The sequence below is a fragment of the Sciurus vulgaris genome, assembly GCF_902686455.1.
Source record: "Sciurus vulgaris genome assembly, chromosome: 8".
In the NCBI taxonomy this organism is placed as follows: Eukaryota; Metazoa; Chordata; class Mammalia; order Rodentia; family Sciuridae; genus Sciurus; species Sciurus vulgaris.
In genome coordinates this window covers 136,090,636-136,099,869 of record NC_136468.1, presented here as the reverse complement: position 1 = coordinate 136,099,869, position 9,234 = coordinate 136,090,636, and the positions used below count along the sequence as shown (strand labels likewise).

The 9,234-nt window shown below is 44.2% G+C and overlaps 1 protein-coding gene across 2 annotated transcripts in view; it reads left to right on the top strand.

Moving 5' to 3' along the window:
* Positions 1 to 67: 67 nt before the first annotated feature.
* The window catches only part of CORO1C (coronin 1C), a 74,392-nt gene continuing 65,225 nt past the window's right edge, over positions 68 to 9,234 (top strand). The window contains exon 1 of one of the 2 annotated variants that reach the window (XM_079151376.1): positions 68 to 237. The gene's annotated coding sequence lies outside the window, so the exon portion shown is untranslated. Of the gene's footprint in view, positions 238 to 526; positions 683 to 9,234 lie in introns of those variants that run through there. The other variant, XM_079151375.1, reaches the window with a different exon arrangement.

Below are 9,234 nucleotides of genomic sequence, written 5' to 3'. Positions count from 1 at the left end.
GTGCGGCAAATAGGATCGCGCGACCCTGGGCGGGGCTCCTGGAAGTCCCGGCAGGGTTTCGGGTCGCGGACCGGCCAGTCTGTACAATGGGAGGGGACCGGTGCCTGGGGAGCAGGGAGGCCGGCTTAAGGGCTTGATGGACATGGGCGGGGCCCAGAGGAGCTGGAGTTCCAGTTTGAAGGGTCTCTGGGGGACTCTCTGAGGAGCCGGCCGACACAGCCTGGCCGAGCCAAGCAGGTCAGTGGGCGGATTCCAGGAACCCCGCTCCAGGTTCTGAGGGGCACTGGGCGTGGCCCGGGGGTGCCTGTGGGCGTGACCCCCAGTCATTCAGGGGAGGGGTGCGTCTGGGCACCGCCTTCTGCGGCCCACTGCATCCCTCGTCGCTACCAGAGGGGGCGCTGGGGAGCACGAGGCGTGGAACGCAGGGTGGGAAGCGGGCTTCCCCTCCCGGAAGTGGGCGTGGCGTGGCGCGGGTCCACGGCCCCGGTTGGGCGCGGCGCGGCGCGGGGGCGGAGCCAGCGCGTGGCGGCAGGGGCGGTGGCGGCTGCCCTCGCCCCTCCCCCGCGCGGCGCTCAGTGCCAGGCGGGAGGCGGCAGCGGTTGGAGGCTTCGCCGGGCTTTGCAGCGGGGACTTCGGCGGCGGCGGCGGCGGCGGCGGTGGCGCCTCAGGCACCTCGGCCCTGGTGAGCGGCGCGTGCCCGGCAGGACCGCTCGGGAGCGAGCCGGGCGGGCGGACCTGTCCTCTCAGCGTGTGCCGGCGCCGGCTGACAGGAGCCGGCGGGGCGAGGGGCAGGGCCCGGTGGAGGGGAGAGGGCTGGGTGGCGCGCGGGGCGCGGATCCTGGGGCGGTGTGCAAGGGGTCAGGGCCAGGAGCTGCTGCGGGGGGCTTGGGGTGGGCCCGGTTGGCCTGAGGGGCGTGAGGCGCGGTTCGGGTGGGGAGGAGGCTGCCCAGGGGAGGGCTTCAGGGGTCGCCAGCCGGGGGCAGCGTGAGGAACCGCGGGCCGACGGGACACCGCTGCTCGAGGGAGGTTCCAGGGGTCAGGGGCCGGCGCCCGGTGGAGCGAGGTGCTGGGTGGGGAGGGGCTGCTCCGGGCTGGGGCGCCCGGGCCGGGGGCGCCAGGCCGGGGGCGGGGCCTGGGCCACCCCGGGGAGCGAGTGGGTGGGGGTGGGCTGGGGCGAGCCGGGCCCTGCCTGGGAGCGGCGGGCGCGGCCCTGGCCAGGGGGCCGCTTGGCTTTGGGTGCGAGGCCCCCGGGGGCCCTGAAGGTCTGGGTCGGGGTCCAGGCAGGGCGGGGCCGGGCTGGAATTGGAGTAATGATGGGGGGGGCGGTGGCCTGGGAAGAGATCGCACCGGGTCGCGGGAGCGGAGGGCTGAGACTGGATCCCGGCAGAAACGCTGCAGGCTCGGGGGCCTGGGGCGAGCTAGTCAACTGGTGATGCGGGGACGTGCTGCTCCATTAGCGGGCAGCTGGCGGGGGACCCAGTGAAAAGGAGCGCGGTGCAGGTGGGGCTCCGCCGCGCTGGAATGACTGAGGATGAGCTCAGACGTTGAGGGTGGAAATGCAGGAACGGAGCCCTCCCGCCCGTCCCCACAGGCGCACGCACACCCGCTTTTGGTCTCAGACCATTTGAACGTACTGGGGGAAGTGGGAGGCTGCGGGGAGAGCCGAGAAGAAAGGGGCTTCCTCTTGGAGGGTGGTGCTGGCCCTGCCGTCCTTTTTTGGGAGTGTTCAAAGGGTTTTGATCGCTGGAAAAGGAAATGTAGGCTTTACGGCATCGTGGTTTAGAATCACATCCTATATTTGGCTTTAATGCAGGCTGCCCTTGTTTTGTGGTGTCTGAAGTGCTTGCTCTACATGTTGCAAACGTGGGATTCAGAGTGAGAAGCAAATTGCAAGTTGTTCATCTCCCTCAGAGTAACAGCATACACTGGCTTTTCCTTCCTGCACAGCGTTTTATTTTTTCTATAAAATATTTTAGAAGAATGGAATATAGTGCATATTTATTGAGTCATCCTGGGTGGCGAATATATTTACTTTTGAAAATAGTTACCACGAAATATTAGGCCCTTTTACCACAGCCTTCCTGCCTGGGATTACATTATAAAGCAGTACTTATAGGTCTCTTAGTCACTCCATGTAATAAAGCATCTCATTGTCCTTATCTGGCAGAACTCTCCTGACAACAGGACCTGCTAGTATAGACAGAAACATGATTAAGTTTAAGTACTTGTTTCCTACTGTCTTGTTTAGTTGGGAAGGCAAATACATATCTGTTTAGTATTCTTTTTCCACATTCTCTGTAAAGCTGAAGAAATGGGCAAACTATTTCAGACTTGACTTTATCATTTCAGAAGACTGATGTAAGAATTCTTTTTTTTTTCCCTAGGCTAGAAGGTATGCTTCATAGTCTTGATGTTTGGCTAGGAAGCCTAATATTAAATGTTGATCTGAGAGCTTACATAAATAGTAAAAAAGTGAAATAAAACTGAGAATTGTGTTGTATCATAGACTGAAAGTAGAGTGTCTTGCAGTAGGTGATAGGCATGTGTACTGAGGATTGAACAAAGATTTGTTGTGAAGATTAAGTACACACGTAAAAAAAAAAATCTAGAATGTGGCTTGTCTGTATTTTTGATTACCAGTGGATGGTACTCTGAAGCCTGATGAGTTTTAATATGCCAATGACATAATACTGCACACAGTATTGAATCTTATATGATTGTTACTTTGTTTGCAGATTGTGTTAATTAGCATTTATGTTTATTTATGTATAGTTTAGGATTAGATTCAGGGTCAAGAACAGCATTTTTTAAACACTTGGATTTTTTTGATACAAGTTTTATGTTTGACACATCTGTCACTTCTGGGATCCACTCCAACCATTTGGAAAGTCACTGTAATGTCTATGAGATGGAATGTTCAAAATGATAAATTATCAGTTCTTAGTTAATATAAGGGGGAATGTGGAAGATTCAGTTCTTTATGATGGCAGAATATTTATTAATATTTTCTTTTGCCACAAACTAGTAATTTAGAAACATGAATTGGACTTTTTTTTACCTTTGACTTCTTTTTCAGGGGCAGAGCAATAATAAATTTTAGTGGGACTTTCATATTCAGGGTACAAATCCATGTGATATAACCTTTTAAACTTGGTTTTCATTTGTTGATTTCTCTGTTAGTCTATCCCAGAGTTATGAAAACTCTTTTCGGGCATTAGTGAGTATGTCTTTTTAAACCTAAGGTACTTTTCTGTATTAAAACATGGAATTCTTCATGAATATTTCAGTGTGACCTAGTACCTAGAATGTTAAGTAATAGAATCTCTCTGGGTTTTCATTGCCCTAGTTCAGATCCCTTAAAGTGAGTGAACAAGATTCTTTAGTTCTTTCTTGGCACTTTGCATTTTGACACCATCTAATGGAATCTTTTTTTGTAATAACAGCTTTGTTGAGATATAATTCATGTGGCATTTAAAGTGTACAGTTCAAGCTGGGAGTGGTGGTGCATGCCTCAGGAGGCTGAGGCAGGAGGATTGCAAGTTCAAAGCCAGCCACAGCAACTTGGCCTTAAGCAACTCAGGGAGACCCTGTCTCTAAATAAAATACAAAAAATGACTGAGGATGTGGCTCAGTGATTAAGCATCCCTGGCTTCAATCTCTAGTATCAAAAAAAAAAAAAAAAAAAAAAAAAAGTGCAGTTCACTGGTATTTAGTGTAGTCCCAGAATTGTACGGCCATTAATCATCATAATTAGAACATTTTCATTACCTGAGAAAGAAACCCCCTACCTGATAGCAGTTTCCTTCCACTGTTCTGTCTTTTTACTTCCCACCTAGCAACCACTAATGTACCTCCTGCAGTTTGCCTATTTTGGACAATGGTGTAAGTAGAATCATTCTGATATTTGGCCTTTCATGTCTCAGGTTTTTTTGTTTGTTTTTTGGTTCAGGGATTTAACCAGGGAGCACTTAGCCACCGAGCCACATCCCCAGTCCTTTTCTATATTTTACTTAGAGAGGGTCTTGCTAAGTTGCTGAGGCTGGCATTGAACTCGCAGTCCTCCTGCCTGAACTCTAGCCACCCTGCCCCTGGCCACGCTGCTGGGATTATAGGCATGCATCACTGTGCCCAGTTTATTTCTCACTTCTTTTATTTAGCATGTTTTTAATGTTTATGTATGTTGTATGTGCAGTACTTGGTTTTTTGTTAAATAATATTCCACTGTATGGATATACCATTTTTGTCATTCATTCGATTGATGGGCATTTGGAGATTTCCTTTTTTGGCCATTATAAATAATACTGATATGAACATTTATGTACAAGTTTGTTTGTTTGTTTTCTTGTCTTCTGGTTCTAGGCATTGAATCCAGAGACATTATTCCACTGAACTACATCCCCAGCCTTTATTTTTTAAATTTTATTATTAGTTAAAAATTTTTATTTATTTATTTATGTACTGGGAATTGAAGCCAGGGGCACTTAAGCACTGAGCCTTATCCTCAGTCTTTTTTATTTTATGACATAGTCTCACTAAGTTGCTTAAGGCCTCGCTTAGTTGCTGAGACTGGCCTCCAACTTGTGATCCTCCTGCCTCAAGCTTCTCAATTATAGGTTTGTGCCACTGTACCCCAATTATTTATTTTTTATTTCACAGTTTATATCTGTATTTTTCTTTTGGGGGGTGTTAGGGTTTGAACCCAGGGCCTTGTATATGCAAGGCAAGCATTTTGCCACTGAGCTACATCCTCAGCCCCCACAATTTAGTCTGGTAAACTAAAGCAGTAACAACATATTTCACAAACTATTTTACAACTTAAGTCTTATGAATTTAATTTCACAAAAAATTAGGTTCATATTTTAGGCTAACCTAAAAACCCCAGCTTTTATTTTTTATCTTGTGACAGGGTCTTTTTATGTTGCTGAGGGTCTCCTTAAGTTTCTGAGGCTGAACTTGAACTTGGTATCCTTCTGCCTCAGCCTCCTTCCTGAATTGCTGGGATTATGGCGTGCACCACTGTGCCCAGCTCATGTACAAGTTTCTGTGTGAACATCTGTTTTCATTTCTCTTGAGTATTGACCTAGGAGTAGTGTTGCTGGATCATATGCTAGTTCTATTTAACCATTGGAGGAATTGCCAGACTGGTTTCCAAAGCAGATGCACCATTTAAAAGTTTCACCCACAGGTTCCAATTTTTCCACATTATCACCAGTACTTGATATTTTCTGATTTTTTTGACTCTTGTCATCCCAGTGAATATAAATGGTATTTCATTTTGCACCCCCCCCCCCCCACCGTGGTGCTGGGGATTGAATTTAGGGATATTCTGCCACTGAGCTACATCACACAGCCCTTTTTATTTTTATTTTGAGACAGGGTTGAGGGCATCATTTGTGATGCTCTTAATCTCAGTCTTCTGATTGCTGGGGTTATAGGTGTGTGCCCCTGTGCCTGACTTTTTTCCATATTTTTTTATTGGTGTATTATAATTATACACAATAGTGGGATTCACTGTTACAATTTATACATGCAAGTGATGTAACAATATAGTTTGGCCAATATCACCTTTCCCTTTCTCTCTCCTCCTGGACTCTTTACTCTACTGGTCTCCTTTCTATTTTCCTTTTTTTTTCTTTTTCCTATCTAGTTTCCACATAGAGAATATTCATCTGCCCCTTGAGTTTCTGAATTTTTGTCTTATTTCGTCTAACATAATTTATATGACTGACTAAAACTCCATTGTGTATATATACCACTTTTTCTTTACCTATTTATCCATTGGTGAACATTTAGGCTGGTTCCATAATTTGGCTATTGTGAATTGTGCTGCTATAAACATGGATATGCATATATTGCTATAGTATGCTGACTTTAATTTTTTTTTTTTTTTCCAGTGCTGGGGATCGAACCCAAGGCCTTGTGCTTGCAAGGCAAGCACTCTACCAACTGAGCTATATCCCCAGCCCTAATTCTTTAAGATGAATATCAAGAAGTGGTAAAGATGGGTAATAGGGTGTTTCCATTCCTAGTGTTTTGAGAAACCTCCATACTGATTTCCATAGTGGTTGTACAAATTTATGGTCCCACCAACAGTGTAAAAGTGTTCCCTTTCCCCTACAGTCTCACCAGCATTTATTATTGTTTGTATTTTTTCTTTTTTTTTTTGTACTAGGGACTGTGCCCAGGGGTGCTTAACCACTGAGCCACATCCCCAGATGCCCCTGACCCCCTTTTTATTTAAATTTTGAGACAGGATCTCATTAAGTTGCTAAGGATCTTGTTGTTGAGGCTGGCCTTGAACCTGTGGTCCTCCTGCTTCAAGTTTCCAATTCCCTGGGATTACAGGCATGTACTACCTTGCTTGGCTATTGTTTGTATTTTTTGTGTTTTTGATGGCTGCCACTCTGAAATCTCAGTGTGGTTTTTTTTTTTTTTTTTTTTTTTTTCCCCCTCCAAAGGCACAGACAGAGGTTTATATCAAGAGAGAGGTCTTTGAGGGTAAAGCAAGAAATATGCTTTCAAGGGGGAAGGGAATATGAGCTATCTCCAGAGGGATAGTGTAGTTTTGATTTGTATTTCCCTAATTAGTAAAATGTTAGACATTTTTTCATATATTTGTTGGCCATTTGCATTTCTTCTTTTGTTAAGTCTGTTTAGTTTTTTTGCCCATTTATTGATTAGGTGTATGTGAGTGTGCGTGTGCACATGTGTGTGTTTTGAGTTGTTTTCTAATTTGTTTTGGTACCAGGGATTGAACCCAGGGGTACTTAACCACTGAGCCACATTCCCAGTGACTTTATTTTTTATTTTGAGACAGAGTCTTTAAGTTCCTTAGGGCCTCACTAAGTTGCTGAGGCTGACTTTGAACTTGTGATCCTCCTTGCCTTAGCCTTCTGAGTTGCTGGGATTACAGGTGTATGCCAGCGTGCCTGGCCTATATATTCTGATTATTAATCCTTTGTCAGAGGAGTAATTAACAAAGATTTTCTCCCATTCGGTAGGTTCTGTCTTCACATTTTTTTTTTTTTTTTCTCCCCTGTACAAAAGCTTTTTAATTTGATGCCATCCCATTTATTAATTCTTGGTGTGATTTCCTAAGCTTTAGGAGTCCTAATGTGAAAGTCATTGCCTGTACCTTTATGTTTGAGTGTTGAATATATTTTCTTCTAGGAATTTCAGAGTTTCTGGTCTGATTCCTTGGTTTTTGATCCATTTTTGAGTTGACTTACATGCAGGGTGAGAGATAGGGATCTAGTGTCATTCTTTTACATATGGAAAACCAGTTGTCCCAGCACCATCTGTTAAAAAGACTGTCTTTTCTTCAACATATGTTTTTGGAGCCTTTGTCTAGGATCAGATAACTGTCGATGTGTGGTTTTGTCTCTGTATTTTCTGTTCTGTTCCATTGGTCTGTGTGTCTGTTTTTATGCCACTTTCATGTAGTTTTTGTTACTCTAGTTCTCTGGTATGATTTGAAGTTAGGTATTGTGAAGTCTCCAGCATTCCTCTTTTTGCTTAGAGTTGCTTTGGTTATTCTAGGTCCTTTATTTTTCCAAATAAATTTTAGGATTGTTTTTCTTTTTTTTTTTTTTTTTTAGGATTGTTTTTCTAGTTCTGTGAAGGATATCATTGATAGTTTGGTGGGGATTGCTTTGTGTATTGCTTTTAGGAATATCACTTTTTTTTTTTTTTTTTTTTTTTTTGTGGTGCTGGGGATTGAACCCAGGTCCTGTGCTTGAGAGGCAAGCACTCTGCCAACTGAGCTATATCCCCAGCCCTGGGAATATGGCCATTTTAATATTAGTAATTAATTGCCTGCCCATGAACATTGGAAGTCTTTCCATCTTCTAGTATTTTCTCAATTTCTTTCATTAGTGTTCTGTAATTTTCATTGGAGAGCTCTTTCACCTCCTTGGTTAAATCTATTTCTAGGTTTTTTTTTTTTTTTTTTTTTTTTTCTTTGAAGCTATGATGAATGGGATTGTGTTCCTTGTTTTTCAGTGAATTCATTATTGGTATATAGGAAAGTATTTTTTTTGGGGGGGGCGGGACAGGGGTATTGGGGATTGAACTCAGGGGCCCTTGACCACTGAGCCACATCCCCAGCCCTACTTTGTATTTTATTTAGAGACAGGGTCTTACTGAGTTGCTTAGTGCTTCACTTTTGCTGAAACTGGCTTTGAACTCTCCTCCAGAGCTGCTGGGATTATAGGCGTGTGCCACCGTGCCCGGCAAGCTATTCATTTTGTATGTTGATTTTTCAGTCTGTTATTGTGACTTTGATAAATGTTTCACTGATGGTCAGTGGCATCAAGCATTATTTCATGTGATTAATGGGCATTTGTATATCTCCTTTGGAGAAATTTCTATTCGGATGCTTTGTCTATTTTTTTGTTTTTTGTTTTTTTTTTGGGTTGCTAGGGATCGAACCCAGGGCCTTGTGCTTACAAGGCAAGCACTCTACCTACTGAGCTATATCCCCAGCCCCTTGGATGCTTTGCCTATTTTTTAATGGAGTGTGTTTTCATTGTTATAAGAGTTGTTTATATATTCTAAGTACCTCTTCAGAATTATGATTTGCAAAATTTTTCTCCCATCCTGTGAATTCTTTTCACTTCTTGTTAGTGTCTACTGAAGCACAAACATTCATAATTTTAATGATGCCCAACTTACAAATAATGGAGTTTTACTACTTAGAAACTAATTAGACCTTAAATTATACCCTCATCAGTATTCTGGTTATACAAATTAAAAGCCAAATGTGAAAGGGTTAGGAAAAGATTTGAATCAGTTAATTTTAAGATGTGGTATACATCAAAAAGGGTTCATTGGGAACATGTCATTTGCCTATTCAGATATTCTGGTCTCTCCAACTCCATTGCCTGTGGAATAAGGTTCAGACTTCCTAATATGATTGTAGGTCAAGGTGGTTTCTGAGGTTAGCTCGTCTAACCTGTTACTGCCCTCCTTCCTAAGTCTTCATTGTCGTTCCTTAACTACCCCAGCTTTAAAGCCTTGTCCTGTACTTCACCCTTCCTCAGTCCCTCTTGGCTTGGGATCCATGTGATAAGGTTTTCACCCTGGAAAACTTCCTTGTCCACACGGGCAGACATTGTCCCTGTCCCTGGTATCTTACAGTCATGAATACTGCCTGCTACAAGGAACTGGAGTTGATTTTGAGTTTATAATTGGAAAGCAGTCTTTCCAGAGGAGGCAAGAGAGAGAGACACTGTG